We start from the raw sequence: 16,314 nt of genomic DNA, 5'->3' as shown, positions 1-16,314 counted from the left end.
AGAACAAAGGAAGATTTCTGCTGGGATTGCTAACAACCCATTTCCCACACCTGTGAAGGGGAAACAGGAAAAACAAGAGTCTTTAAGTAGCACCCTACACAAAATAAAATTGTTTACTCCCTATGGCTAAAACCATGGGGAACCTATGGATTAAAGGCTGGGAATTGCCAGCAGACCTTTCACGCTACATATATTCTCACGTTCTCATGCTACATACTCTTATCCTCCCTCACTGTATGTCCATATCAAAGAAACTATAACTCACAGGAACTAAAGAATGATATATAAACTGAATTCCCCATCACTTTCAGGGTCTCTCTCAGTGCCTTTACTCTGTCTCTCTCACTGTCCTTGTCTCTCTTTATTGTCTCTGTCCTTCCGAGTCTCTCTCTGCCTCTGACAGGAAACCACACTCTGTCTGTGGAGTGTTACCCCTTCTCCAATAAACTTTCCTTTTGATTCTAACTTTGGCGTGTGTTCGAATACTTTCTACATTCTCCGCCAAGAACCCTCTCTCTCAGTGCAGGGAATTTGCCCTGTCCTGCATCATAATCATCATTACAAATAAATGACAAGTAAGGACACCTTAAACTCTTATAAACATGGTAAAAGATCTGGAGAAATGTTGCATTATAATTACTTTGTTTCATAGTTTCTATGCTTCCCAATAACCCATTATCATAACGAGAGGGGGCTGTGGTTCACTCGGTTTTACTGACTCTAAGGTGCACACTACTTCCCTCATCTAACATGTCTGAAATCAGGATTAGGCTTACAAAATATTTTTTCTTAGTAATACGTGAAATAATAGCGTACTTACAAACAGCTTAGATTAATAAAACACCATATCTGGTTCTTTGAAACCCTAATTGCCATGGAACCCACAGTATGGACACCACAATTTCAGCAGGCTTTTTGAAACACAAATTCCTGAGCCCAGAACTCCTAGGAGGATTAAAACTCTTGCAAGGTTAAGAAGCTCCCCAGCTGATTCTCATTCAAGCTCAGACCTGAGAACTTCAGATCTACACCAATCCAAACACTGAAATTTAGGGGAATAAAAAAAAAAGTGGAGTCAGATTTATGCCAAAAAAGCCCAAAGGTAAAATTCACAAGACACGCATTTTCATTCTTTCCTTACCAATGAGTGGAAATTAGCCTGACTCTAGGCCAGATCTCCTGTGGGGGGTGAGGAGAGGTGGCAGTGAATAAATCCAGGGACAATGTGCTGAGAAACAGAACTCCTGTTTGTAATGGTTACAGCAGATTGTTGTTTTTAAAATTAACCAAATGTCTTGACATTTTTCATCTACCAGCGCAGAATTCTGCTTAAAAAGTCATCATCCAGTTGAAATGGTGATCAAATTTCTGTAACTGAGAGAGCAAACATCCCCCAAACAGAAAACAAGATAAAATGACATTTAGTTCTGCCTGCTCCTTCAGAGTTCTGCAACTGTTGAGTAAAGAGCTATAATCTAACTACTTTAATCCTACACCACGCCTTCGAGAAGGATGAATGGATATAAACAGATGTTATTGAGGATAATGGCAAAAATAATAGTACATACATTTTAACTATAAGAAGTTGAACATAAATAGGGTAAATAAGTATCTACTTCATAAATTGCTAGAGATTAGAGGCACAAATTTATATACAGTGTAACTACCTTCATCTCATATAACTATTTTACATTATATCAGATGAGAAGTGACAGGATCCCATTCTGAATGAATGTTTAAGAATTCCCCTACATATATACTACATATACTAATTCTGTCAGACCTATGTGAAGAAATGGAGGAGCAGAGTGGTTTCATTTGCCCAAGGACCCTGGATAGCATACCAATTCTAACAAAAACAAAACAAAAACCCTGAAAGCTGGGGAGCTTCTTAACCTTGCAGGAGTTTTAATCCTCACTCCTAGGGGTTCTGGGCTCAGGAATTGTCCTGTCTGTACTGTGGGTTCCATGGCAGTTAGGGTTTCAAAGAACCAGGTATGGTGTTTTATTAATTTAAGCTGTTTCTAAGTACACCATTATTTCATAAATTACTAAGAAAAAATATGTTGTAAACCTAATCCTCATTTCAGATGTGTTAAATGAAGGAAGTAGTGTGGACTTTAGAGTCAGTAAAACTAAATGAACCACAGCCCTCTCTCATTATGATAAAGGGTTACTGGGAAGCAGCCACTTGCAAAGAATAAGTAGTAAGAAGCTTCTAGTGTAAAATTTTCTGAATAAATTAAAAAAATAATTTTTATGGACCAAAGTTCCTTCAAAACACATTCACTGATCACTTAACTGCAGATAATGGTTTTGACAGGTAGTACACCTGGTACCACGATACAACCTCTTCAACCCTTGTAGAACTAAGGATGAAAATCAATTCAGGAACTGACTCAATTCTAGAGTTTTCCTCATTTTCACACAAAAACTTAACCAGGGTTCATCAATGGATGAACGACTAAACAAAATGTGCTATATATCTGTAAGTGGACTATTATTCAATCATAAAAAGGAAGTCCTGACACACGCTATATGACATGGACGAACCTGTAAAACATCATAATCAGTGAGAGAAGCCAGACACAAATGATCACGTATTGTATGACTCCATTTACATGAAATATCTAGTCCAGGTAAATCCACAGAGACAGAAAGCAGACTAGTGGCAGCTGGGGGTTGGAGGAAAGGGTGAATGGGGGGTAACTGCTTAATGGACATGAAGTTCCCTTTGGGGGTGATAGAAGTGTTCTAAACTAAACAGAAGCGATGACTGCACAACTCTGTGAAGGTACTAAATGTCAATAAACTGTACTCTTTAAACTGGTAAATTTTATGTTATATGAATTAAATTTAATTTTTAAAAGGAAATTGGAAAGAGAAAACTCACTAGAATAAAACTAGAAAAATCATGAAAACAGATGAAAAAATTAGACTAGAAATAAGGAAAATGTAAGTAATATGAGAACAATTTCAACCAAACGGAATAACCAATGAAGAAAAGTAGGAATACTGATAGGGTCAGCTGTGGAAACTCAGAGGTATTGGAACACTTAATTATCTCCTCTGAAAGTCAGCTGACTTTATTTTGGAAACTGAATAAAAATCATAAAACCTTTTAAAGTTTCAAGATCTTGGGAATCTTGTTCAATCTCTGCAATCAGATTAAGAAAACAAGGCATTGCATGATTATTAAATAATTTGGTCAATGCCATTCACAAAATAACAAAATGCAGACAAAATAACAAAATGCAGAACTACTGTTTAAAATCCACATTACCTGATCCCAAGAACAAGAACCCTTCCGGACTAAGTTCCGGAGAGATTTTTGCTAATGTACTAAGCTCTGAGCTGAATTTTTGTGATACCTAAGACCAAAATCTTTTGCTTCTTGGGTCTTGGACCTTTTAGCTTTATGAAATGGGTATAAAGCACGGTGGGGGTGGGGGAGACAGAGAGAGAGAGAAAGGAGGAGGCTGACTGCCTCACAGATAGTAGCTTTATGAGGGCCCAAGATGTCTTATTCATGGTATTCATAATACCTGTAATAATTACTGGCACATAGTAGGTACTCTCCATTTTTAAATGAATAAAAATTTTTAAATACTGAGACTCACCATTTAAGACCTAAAATATGTGGTAAAAAATAATAAGGTTCTTATGATCCCCATCAGGGAACACTACTACTCTTTTGCCATTCAACAGTCTCTCTCTCCAATTCCTTTCGTCTGAATGTAGCTTCATTGATTATGAAAAGATTACTTGGCAATGCTTAAGGTAACAATCCATATTAAAAATTTGTAATAAAAAATCAAGTTAATTTCGAAAGTTGCTTTAACACAGCAGTCTTACTTTAACTCCCTTTTCAATAGAAGCCCCCTACACTGGGCATTCTGGGGAGCCTGCCCTGTATCCTTTTTTAAAAAAGTTCACATTGTGACAGATGATTACTAGAATTATTGGAAGTGATCACACTGTAAGTTATAAAAATGTCGAATCACTATATTGTACACCTGAAACTAATATAACCAATATGACTGTATAAAAACTTTACTTGAAAATAAATAAAATGCCTTATCTGCGGATGATTCTGAAAGGTCCTCAGGGTGAGAATTACTGCATTGAACTCTTATTTCTTACTATCAAGTAATCCTAGTCTTTAATGAACTGAAAAAACATTACACAGAATTTGTAAAACAAAGCTTCTACACTTGTATAAAAGTGAAAAAAAAAAAAGTGACTTAATCAGTTCAAGAGACTGGCAGCTTTTAAAAGAGGTACAGAGAACGCTATGCCAAAGCCAGATGCTTTGCAACCTAGGATGTGACCTAGGATGGTGGCATTGAGATAGAAAGGAAAGGATTAAAGAAGATATGTGAACAGCATAGTTATTAACTTTCATTTTTCTGAGTTAAATGGAGATCCCTTTGTACTCTGTAATACACTGAATACAGTCATGCATCACTTAACAACAAAGACTCGTTCTGAGAAGTGTCAATAGGCAATTCTGTCCTTGTGCAAACATCATGGGGTACATTTACACAAATCTAGATGGCATAGCTTAATATATACCTAGGCTATATGTTAAAACCTACTGGCCTTAGGCTACAAGCCTGCATAGTATGATACTGTACAAAACAATAAATCTAGCACAAGATAATATAATCCAATCAAGAGATGAGGTAAACACAGTATATATGAGGATGCCGCAGGTGTAGCATGGCATACTGTTTTACAGTAAACCTTTTTTTATAATTAAAGAGTACACGCTAAAATAACAATAAAAAGTATAGGATAATAAATACATAAACCAGTAACACAGTTGTTTCTTATCAAGTATTATGTACTATGCATACAGTTGACCCATGAATAACACATCTTTCAAGTGTGAGGTTCCTCTCATATGTGGACTTTTTTTTCAATAAATACAGTCAGCCCTTCCCATTTGGTATTCAACTGTGAATATAAAACAGTCTATTTGACCCACAGTGGGGAATCCAAAGTTGGGAATGTGAAAATATCGTTTTCCATGCATGGTTGGTCGAACCCAAAGATGGGAAAGGCGACTCTAGTGTCAAGACTTATGTGTGAATTTTCCACTTGGCAGGAGTCTAAGCCTCTAACCTCAGCTGTTCAAGGGTCAACTGTGTCCTACTTTTATACTACTGGCAGCACAGGTCTGTTTACACCAGCATCACCTCAAGCATGTGAGTAATGCACTGCACTATGACATCATCAGGTGACAGAAAAATTTTCAGCTCCATTATAATATGGGACCATCCATCTGCAGTTGACTGAAGCACTATTATGTGGCCCGTGACTGTGACTGTAACAGCATTGTTTCCCAGAACCTGGAAACATGTGACAGGTTACTACTAGTCCTGCAAGGTGGTCAAGGGTCCAAGGAATGGGAATCTACTGTCAGCATCAACTTTTATGTAACCTCCAGGGCAGTTCATGTAATCTCTGCAAAATTAGAACAGATAAAATGACCTATTTTGGGGGTTGTAAGAAACAAATGTGTCTACGAACGCACTTGGCACAGTGCTTAGTAAGCAATCTAATATTATCTAGGACCATCATATCCATGTATTTTTGACTAAATAAAAAGAAAAAAGACAAGGGTCTGTCAATTAGACAGTAGTTCTGTATCATATACGAGAAAAAATTTAAAGGTAGAAGATGATGAAAACAAAAAAATCCCAGCTATATATCTCAATATCAAATCGTCAATCTGTCACTGATATTATTTAGATCTAGGGTCACTCATCGTCACACATAGTAGAAACTGAGGACAGTAAACAAATGGGGAAAAAGAAAAAGAAACTGCACATTCATCAATGACAACCAACACCAATGGGCTGGATAGGTTTTAAAATTAAAAGTGCCTCCAGGTCAGGAGACACTAAAACTTCACCAGTGGGCCAAGCTGGCCCTTCACAGAGTTCAAATGTAACATCAACTCCTTCTCCCGTCTCTGTACAGCACTCAGCACACATTTTCGAGCACCAGGCGCAGCCCCCGCGTTGACCGCGCGCCCCAGGTACCAGCAGCGCCCAGCCCAGCGCCAGGTGCAGGCGCCGCCCGGGGAAGCCCCGAGGGGTCACCGGCGGGAGCCGAGCGCACCGAGGCTGCGGCCCCGACCTCGCCAACCGCGCCCTGGGCCCCCCCGTCCGGCCCTCGCCCTCCCCTCGGGGGCACGCCCCGGGGCCGCCCCCGGCCGGCGGTCGCGGAGTGAGCAGAGCAGGAGGGTGAAGCTGGGTGCACGGCTCCCCGCAGCCTCCCTCCATCCTCCCCGCCCTCGGCCGCGGCTCCGTCCGCCTCCCCGACCGTCTCACCGGCCTCCCGCCCGCCTCTCCGCCAAGCTCGCGCGCCTTCCGGCCTCCCCGCGGTCAGTGCTGCCGGAGGCCGAAGGGAGACGCCGCCGCCTCCCGCTCGCTACTCGCTTCCTCCCGAGCTCCTCCGGCTTCCCCTCACCCCCGCGAGTGGCCCGGAGGAAGCCAGCGCGCCGCCCGGCCTCCTCCCTCGCTTCCCAGTCGCGACCAATGGGCCCCCGCAGCCGGGGGGCCGCGCCCGCCCCCTGGCGGTGGAGGACCGAGCGGGCGCCCCGGCGGGCCGGAGGGAAGGGCGGCTGGGAAGGGCGGGAGAGCGGAGGGAGGCGTCTGCGATTGGGCCCGACGCCCCCCGCCCGAGGCTGTGCAATCTGGACTTGCCACGTGGGGGCCACGGCGGCAGCTGGGGCGCCGTGTGACCGCCCAGGCGAGTGGAAAACGGGTCACGCCCTCCTCCCTCCATTCACACACTTTCGTCATCCTGACTTTAGGGCAGAAATTTTAAAATAACCAATCTCATCCGGAGGTCCACCAACTAGGACGATATGAGATGGTCATGTCCACCTTGCTTCTTAGTCAATTTCCTTTAGATTCCTTGAAAGCTAGCTAATCTATGGTGAAAATACTACCTGGCCAGAGCAGTGGAACGCTGGTGATCTTAAATATTTGATCCAAGGAGAAAGTAGTCCTTGGATTTTGCACGTCATTTTGTTTAAATTATTCAGCAACGCAACAGTTCGAAATTTTTCTCCTCTGCATACATTTTTTCCACGATTGTGTTGATTAATTAGGTAATCGATCCACACCCCACTGCAAAACCTGACCTGAAAACACAAAGTTGTTTCATAATCCATATCTATATTTCAGAATAATTAATAACAACTACCATTATTAACTATTATTAAATAGAATATCAAGACAACACATGGTCATAAAATTAAATTGAATTAAAAAAATAATAAGGTTTGACCATTGTAAGGTCTCTTACCAAGTCTTAGGTTTTCCTCTGAAATGTAAAACACAGAACCTAAAGAATAGCTATGAATTCTGGAGGTTTTGTTCCACCTTTGAGTGAGGAAGCAAGAAATGCATTCTGAGAGAACTTTACCTTGAACACTTTGCTGGACCTTTGATGGACCTTTGGGTGTGTGTTCTCATTTAATGCTCAGGACTCAACGAAAGTAGATATTATTTGTGTAAGACTTTAACAAATCAAAAAATCAAGGCTCCAAAACTGAGTTTAGAGAACTTGCTTAAAAGTACAGTGTAGTAAATCGTGAAGCCGGAATTCCGGCCTAGCTCCATCTATCTCCTAAGAAACAAGACACTTTGTTTCTTACCAAAAAACACGTTTACTGTGCACTTGCCTCCCCTAGTTCCCAGTGTCCCAGTGAAAGAATTTATGAAGCCTCTTGAGTAGGGAGGTCAGGCCATATTTGTAAAAGCGCTTTTTGCTCCAAAACGAAATCACCCTGTATGAAAATGACATATGCTGTATTCTTATAGCACACTTGAAACAATTCCTGGGCTGAAAGTGTGTTTAATATCCTAATTCACCGATGACTATAATATATAGTAGCTTAGAATTCAAGTAATGAAGATAGTAATAGTGGGTCACAACATGTTTTGATTCACCGAAATAGAAAAAAAATCAGAGTTCATAGCACAACCTAAAGGTAAAAATTATTTAAATTGTTTAATGAAACTTTTGTATTAGGTGTGGGTGAGTGTCTGGGTTACAATGTAAATTATATTTCTTAATGTGGATTGCAACGTTTAAAATATGACAAATCACTTCTTTAGAGCACTTGTTAACCAGTTGTTTCATCTACCTTTTTACTTGGCTAGAAGTGGGGGAGGCAGAGGAAGTAACCAGGATTAATGATTAAGTTTAATAAGACTCAGAGAGCTTTGCAGCTCCAGGAGGTTTAATCCAAACGAACGTTGCTTTACATAATAGGTAACGATCATTTATATTTCAAAGCCAATATTTATTGTATACTTAGTATATGCCACGCTCTTCTCCAAGCACTTTGCAAATATTGACTCATTTAATCCTCACAATAATTCTATAAATACAAAGGGGAGCAGTATGAGACTGACAGGGAAGTTGCCCAAGATGCTACTACTAGTACCTGGCAGAACCACGATTCAAAGCCACAGCCTCAAAGGATACTCCTTGTGTGTACTTGAAAAGAAAATGTGTCCTCTCTTCCTTCAATGGCTGCAGTGTTTTATAGAAAACTATATACTATACTATTTCCCATAGAAGGATTACCTAATATTGTTAATTGGATTTTTAATTGGATCCATTCTCAAGCAGAATATTCTATTAGTTTTCTGTATATGGAGCAGTAGATTGTCTGCAAATACATACGGTCACCAATAATTGCTCACATTCCCGTAAATTCCTGCCACTTTTACCATCAAGATGTGGAGTCTGCATTCCTTCCTCTTGAACCCAGGCCGGCCCTGGGACTTGTTTTGACCCACAGAATGCCGTGGAAGTGATGCTGTATGACTCTGGGCTTTGTGGCTTCTAGTTCCCTGTCCTGGGATTCAATTACCCTACAAAGAAACTCAGACGAGGCTACTGAATGAGGAGAAGCTACCTGGAGAGAGAATGGGAGACCTAGTTAGTCCCAAACCATTCCAGTTGAGGCACTAGCTGTGTGAGTGAAGTCATCTAGCACCTTCCAGCCCAGCCGCGCTCCTAGCTGAATGCATCACATGAGTGACCCCGGGCAATAACAAGTGAGGATCACCTGGTTAAGACCAGGCAGCCCACAGAATCTTGAGAAATAGTTGTTGTTTTAAGTTGCTAAGTTTTGTGGTAGCTTTTTATAGAGTAGTAGATAACTGAAACTTAGAGGAAAAGGTTTGGGGGAAAAAAAGCTGACTAGTTCTGGGAGTAGGGTGTAGGGTTACTTTAAAATATTAAAGCATGTTTATATTGGATTATAAAGTCAAGCCTGCAGAGAGATGATCAGAAACCTGTCTACCTTTTAAAAAACAGCAGGGGAGGAAACAGGAGTAGAATAATGAAAATGAGGGTAAAAGTGTTAAAGTTGATACTTATGCTGGATTAAATATCACGACCCCAAATTAAAATTATTGCTCAGAATGTTCACAATGATGTGCATTCAGAACTCTGAAACTTCATCCAGCCCATTGGCATAAACCACGGGACACTAGCATTACTCCTCTCTTCCCACCAGCTTCTTTCCTGCCAAGCCAGGCCAGTTATCAGTTGAGCCAAGTTGAATCGTCGGGATCTAAACAGACTCCAAATTTCCCAATTTCTCCATTTGGCAGCTTGTGTTGCCCTAGCGAGCTAGCTGGACTTTTGCCTAAAGGCCTCACCCCCAATTTCCCTCATTTCCTCTCATCCTCTGTTTTTGCCAGAGAGAGGCAAAAATAGGCCTCTACTCACTCTCACTGTCCTTTGTGTTGGCATCCTGACCTTTGTCTTCCATTACTCGAGTTGTTGCAGGAAGTATAATGGATTATCAAGGAAAGACCTAGTGATGTCTCTCAGTTGAGTACCTGCACTCAAACTCAAGTACGCAATGTAGGTATACCGAATGTCCTTGAGAATGCCATATGGGTCCCAAGTCCGGCTGTGATCCAGGCTCGTGGCTAGGGATAGGACTCCAGATTTAAAATGTTACATTAATGTAGTAAGGTGCTTGCACCTAACTTCTGCAAATATGACTCAGCTTATTGTATGATACATGTGTGGCGGAATGCCACTATTGTTCTCTGATGTATATAAAGCCCATGTGGTCCCCTGGCACAAAAGCGCATGCTCCCTGCAATAAAGTTGGTGCCTGCCATTTCATTCTCATGTCGGCTCCTCGTGCATTCTTTCAACTGGGCATCTCACCACTAAAGCCTTCCCTTCTTGATCAGCTCAGTGCTGACATCATAAAATAATTTTTGTACCTGAACTAACAGACTCTGTACAAGGATCCTGTGTACAGGAGTACATCAGTGGAAGAGAAGGCTAATATTTATGGGGAAGAACTAGGTCTTTGGACAAAAAATACTCCTCATTCCTTCAGTGCTAGCATCCCCAAATTAGCTTTGAAACCAATTAGGTGTTCTCAGTTTCGAGGTCACCATGACCCATTTTAACATGTTATTTTTGGGTTTAGCTACAAACAGAAACTTTTTTTATTTGTTAACAGTTATATTCGTTTTGGTTTTTAGGAACCTGTAAGGGCAAAATAGTATAGTTTATAAAACTAGAATGCCTACAGATTTCATGACACATTTGATACGTTTATAATTTTAACATAAATCTTATCATTTTAACCATTTTAAGTACACAGTCCAGTAATACTGAGCACATTCACATTGTTGTGCAACATGCACTGCCATCCATCTCCAAAATTCCTTCCATCTTGAAAAACTGAAATTCTGAACCCATTAAACAATAACTCCCAATTCCTCTGTCTCTCCAGCCCATAGCAACTACCATTCTACTTTCTGTTTCTATAAATTGGACTGCTTTAGGTATCTCATATAAGCAAAATAAAATGGTTTAAAAAGATGAAATGCCCAGATTTCATGACACAACATTTGATACATAAGCAACAAAGTCTGTACAAATATGTAGTTTAATTGACAATGAAATATAGGTAAGATACTATAAAATTATATTGTAACAAATGTATCATGAAGGACTCTAGTTTTCTTTCCATCTATCACTGCTTTTCTAACTACATACAAGAAAATTCTAGATACCATAAAAATTGGACTTTTTAATGACCTTTTTTATTCTACTCTTTAGAAGATTCTGTTTTGGATTAAGTCTTTTAATAGATCTTTGAATGTAGGAAAATTTGGCATTTTTGTCTTAGTTATAAATCATATTAAATGATATACTGAATATGGTAGCCCACATCTAAAATATGTATCGGACTCATGACTACAGAAATTATCTTTCCTTTCCCTGAAATTATCTACAAGTGTATATTATAAACAATTATTAACATTACTAGTGGTTTCTTCAGAAGAATAGTTCATTTTCTGTCTTATAAAATATTAACTCTTAGAAAAATTTCTGACTCAGCATCATAATTTAAAAAATACTTTTTTCGAAGTCTTTTGTAGTAATTTTACCTGTTTGTAATGTCATAACGCCAAGCAAAAATACGAAACTGTGGATCACCTAAACACACACACACGTGTGCACATGCATACACATGTACAAACAATATACTCATAGTCTATAAGGTATTTTTAAATATATATTTATCAGACCTTGGGAGAAACTACTTTTTTTTACTGCCACAGAGCAAATTGGAAAATGTGACAGCATCCCTACATTCGAATAATTCTAAGTAAATGAATGAATAAGCCTCACATTAAGTCATATAAAAACACTTCTTTCCACATGCCGTTAAAAAAAAAAGTTCCACTAGAACACTCTGAGAAGAAGCAACTGAACAAAGTTTGTGTTTTCCTAAAACATGATTGTTTCAGTCCGTAACTTCAATTCTTGATTAAGAATTAATATGGGATCCTTTAGTCTAAGTACAAAAAGGTTCGCTGAGACTGTGGTATGTTTATTAAACATTAAGATCTCTAGTTACATTAAATTAAAGTGCACTGTTCGCTTTGAAAGGCAAAGCAGCAGGAATATGGGTAACAATATTATCCAGTTGTTAGTATCACATTAAGACCTGTTCTCTAGTGGATTTCATAGTCACTAAAGATAATTCAGCAACACTCCAGGAGGCTAAAATCCCACGTGGTAGGAGCTGGTCTAAGAAATATACATGTAGCAAAACAAATATAACCAAGCAAAACAAAATCTACTCCGCACTTTGTTGCCATCTTTGTGCTCTTTTCATGTAGTTTTATAGGGTCTTAAATCTGTTGAAACTTTTCCCTAATATTGCTAATTTCAATATGACTTGTCTAAGAAATTAGATGGAATTAGATTGATTTCAGAAAATGCCATTGACTTTCAAATCTTACAGGCTATATGATTTGTGCAAGGCCGTATGTGCACAATGCCTTTCTTTGATATATCTGCGACCTAGATAGGGAAGTGGAATCAGCCCACCTATTCGAATTTGTTTCATTAACTGCATTTCAATTTTAGGTCATTTTCTATTGCAGTTTCCTCACTCCTCCCTCCCCCAAAAGGTATCACATCTGACTTTGTATCCTGGTCAAATAAGGAAGGATATTTATGAGTTCCTAAGCTATTCATTTTTTGCACCTTTATTTTGAAACATTTCTTGAAGAACTGCTGTAAGCTCACTGAGGTTTGGTACATATTTTTAAGTGTAGTTTATTTACCCAGAGAAGTTCTGCTCAAATATAGCATCTGGTATTTTGTAGAGTTCTATCCAATAGTCAAATTTTCCATTTCTATTCATGAAGCAAAAGCCAGGGAAATTGCTCACTTTAAAAAACCAGGAGTAGGAAATTTAGCCTTCAGTTTCTATAGATTCCAAAATAATGTCACCTTCCCAAATCTTCTTCTATATCTCTAGGACACCTCTCCGTGACCCTATTATTGTTGAACTCATTGAAAGGCCTGAGATGGTAGAATTGGGTTGAATTTGGAGTCAGATGAATTTAGATCCTAGCTCTTCTATTACTAGCTGCTAAGTGACCTCAGGCAAATTGCTTAGTCTGACCAAGCCAGTTTCCTCCCTGTAAATGGGAACCATAACAATTCCCTCTCAGTTTCCTTCTTTCTTTCTTTCTTTCCTCCTTTCTTTCTTTCTTTCTTTCTTTCTTTCTTTCTTCTTCTTTCTTTCTTTCTTTCTTTCTTTCTTTTCTTTCTTTCTTTCTTTCTTTCTTTCTTTCTCTTTCTTTCTTTCTTTCTCTCTCTCTCTCTCTCTCTCTCTCTCTCTCTCTCTCTCTCTCTCTCCCTTCTTCTTCCTTCCTTCCTTCCTTCGGCTATTCATCCCTTCCTTCATTCCTTCCTTCTCTTTCTCTTTCCTCCCTCCTCCCTCCTTCCTTCCTTCTTTCTCTCCCTCCTCCTCGTTCCCTCCACTCATTCATTCACGTTCAGCTTTCTTTTTCTTTTTTTTTTCAGTTGTGGAGAACATTTAGTGTAGTTTTTAGTATAGGAGATGAAATTCATTTGCTATATATAGTCCCAGAGAATTCTTAAATTCCTTTCACCCGCTTTCCCCATAGTCTGCATGCAAAACTTTGGTGACATGATCAGTTCAGGCTACCAGTTGTCCTGGAACTTTGCATGGTCTTTCTTTACTACTCTCTAAAACTCTTAGAGCTCATTTTTGCAAGGCTTTGCTTTTCAGTTATTTTTTGTGCTACCCTTTGCACACGGTCTGTGCCAGTTTGTAGGAGCCGACACATCATGCCTCCTCACCCCACTTCCCATCATCCGGCCTAGCAGAACTGTCATATCTCCATTACCAGTGGTATACTTCCCAGATGCTCGAGTTCGTCATTGGTCTATTCACTCTCTTCCATTAGTCCAGAGGCCACATGGTTTATCATTAACTGTCTGTACCCGTATCTTAACCTAAACTGCTTACTCTCTCAAACCCTTAATTCACATACCAAAACCTCTCACAGTTTCTCACAGTTCCTTAATGGAGAAAGAACAACTTGTTTTTTACATAAACACCATTGTATCTCCCTCCCCACCCCCATTTTGTTTGTTTGTTTGTTTTTATTGTTGTTATCCAGTCATACCCTATCTCTCTCGGAGCCTCTCGTACATGGTGGGTCACTTTCCCCACTAAAGGGCTTAATAATAATTTCATTTTAAAGGCTTCTCACTTGGCATCTTAGTGCATTTCCTGAGGCAGAGGGTGAGTATCACCAGCATCAAAGTAGTGTCAGGCACACAAAAGATTTTCCTAAATGTTTATTGAATGAAAAAAATTAATTTGTTCTATAGGACAACTTTGAGTCCCCTGAAAAATTTTAAATACATTTCACTTTCAAGAGAATATACACCCACCCCCTGGCAACCACTACCCTGTTATCCATCTCTGCAATTTTGTCATTTCAAGAATGTTATGTAAATGAAACCATACGGTATGTAACATTTTGGGACTGGCTTTTTTCACTCAGCATAATTTTCTTGAGATTCACCAATTTGTTATCCTCAAGGATAAAGGTGGAGATGGGGCACAAAAGGAGGTGGGTGTGGTTATAAAAGGGTAATTTGAGGGATCCTTGTGGCAATAAAATAGTAGTTATGTGTCTTGACTGCGGTGATGGATATATGCGCCAACAAGTGACCAAATTACATGAACTAAATACACACAAACAAATACAATTAAAACCGGAGAAATCTGAATAAGATATTTGGATAAGTAATAATTGTACTTCTTTCAATATTCTGGTTGTGACATTGCATTATAGTTTTGCATTACGTTGCCATTTGAGAAAATTGGTTAAAGGGCACATGGGATCTCTCTCTTATTTCTTACTACTGCATGTGAATCTACAATGACCTCCAGATGAAAAGTTATAGAATACATATGAGGCATTTTTGACTAAGATAGCATTCTTAAGAGTCATGTAATTTGAATATCAATTTTTTAAAAATTCCAGTTGTGGAATTTTGCACCTGCCATTTTAAAGAATTCGAATAGTATACATTACACAAGGTGCCTGGGGCCATTGTCATTTTAGTTCCTAAGATAAAAATGGTTCTACTATTATACACAGATGTGGTGGAGACTAATTTCTACAAACAGCTCAAGGTAATGATAGACATATTTGTATCTAAGGGTTGCCCATAATAAATGACCACAACCTAGGTGGCTTAAAGAACAGAAATATATTCTTTCACAATTCTGGAGGCCAGATTTCTAAAATTAAGGTGTCAGTAGGGCTCTGCTACCTCTGGAGGTCCTAGGGGGAGAATTATTCCTTTCCTTTGCCAGCTTCCGGTGGCTCCAGGCATTCTTTGGCTTGCGGATGCATCACTCCAATCAATGTGTCTGTCTTCACCTGTCCTCCCTGTTGCTCTGTCTTCTCTTCTGCATCTTATAAGGACACTTGTCACTGGATAATCCAGTAAGATCTCATCTCAAGATCCTTAATTTAATTACAAATAAGGATTCCTTCACAAGTTCCAGGTGTTAGTATGTGGACATACCTTTGAGGACATCATTCAGCCTACTACGATGAGCAATAATTAATTCCCTTTATTTTTTTCAAGAACTATCCCTTGAGCTCCTAATGAGAATATAATACTATCCTAGGAAAAATGATCCATGCACCATGGTATCTATGGGTAGCTTGTAATCACATTGTGGGGAAAATACACGCCAAAGATTAATGACAGCAGATACAAGGAATGCATGAATAAAAGTGAGGGCAAGGGTCAAGTGCAGGAGATCTGAAAAAGTGGTCCATTGTAAACTGGCTTTAGTTAGAATTTCTCATGGGCTTCATGAAAGAAAAATAGCTTAAGATAGGCCTTAAAAGATGCTAGATTTCATTTCAGGCTTGAGGAATAACATGGGCAAAGGCATTGTGGTAGAAATAACCATTTGCCTGAATATAGGTGTGAAAGAAATAAAACTGACTAGGGCAAATGGCTGATATTGAGGTATATGGCTGGAAAATTACCCGGAGGCTAGATCCCAAAGGAAGTGTAAGATAAAGAAGAGCCATGGAATGTTTCTTAAAGGAGAGTGGTGCTAATTGATTATATTTGTGGTACTCTGACAGGGAAGTGCTCAAAGGAGAAATCAGTTAGGGAGCCCTGGCACAGAGCTGGCAAGAAAAGATAAAGTTCTGAGCTCATTCCGTAACAGTTGGAATTGAAAACTGAAGGGTGTGGGAGATACCAAAGGCAGCCTCTATTGGGAACACTCAGTCATAAAGGGTCAGGGTTCTCCACAGAAACAGAACCAATAGGATAATATAAATAATTGGCTCATGCTGTTATGGAGGCTGACAAGTGCCCAGATTTGCATGGTGAGCCGGCAAGCCAGAGGCCCAGAAGAGTAGCTCCAGT

At 39.5% G+C, this 16,314-nt stretch overlaps 1 protein-coding gene across 1 annotated transcript in view; it reads right to left on the bottom strand.

Annotated features, from left to right (window-relative positions):
• FAM3C (FAM3 metabolism regulating signaling molecule C) overlaps positions 1-6,516 on the bottom strand; it is a 46,802-nt gene extending 40,286 nt beyond the window's left edge. Inside the window, exon 1 of the mRNA XM_039860845.1 lies at positions 6,342-6,516. The gene's annotated coding sequence lies outside the window, so the exon portion shown is untranslated. The remainder of the gene's footprint in view (positions 1-6,341) is intronic.
• Positions 6,517-16,314: the final 9,798 nt, after the last annotated feature.

The sequence above is a fragment of the Pteropus medius genome, unplaced genomic scaffold (genome assembly GCF_902729225.1).
Source record: "Pteropus medius unplaced genomic scaffold, Ma_sr-lr_union100, whole genome shotgun sequence".
In the NCBI taxonomy this organism is placed as follows: Eukaryota; Metazoa; Chordata; class Mammalia; order Chiroptera; family Pteropodidae; genus Pteropus; species Pteropus medius.
The sequence above is the reverse complement of the archived record's forward strand: the minus strand, read 5'-3'. Positions and strand labels throughout refer to the sequence as shown.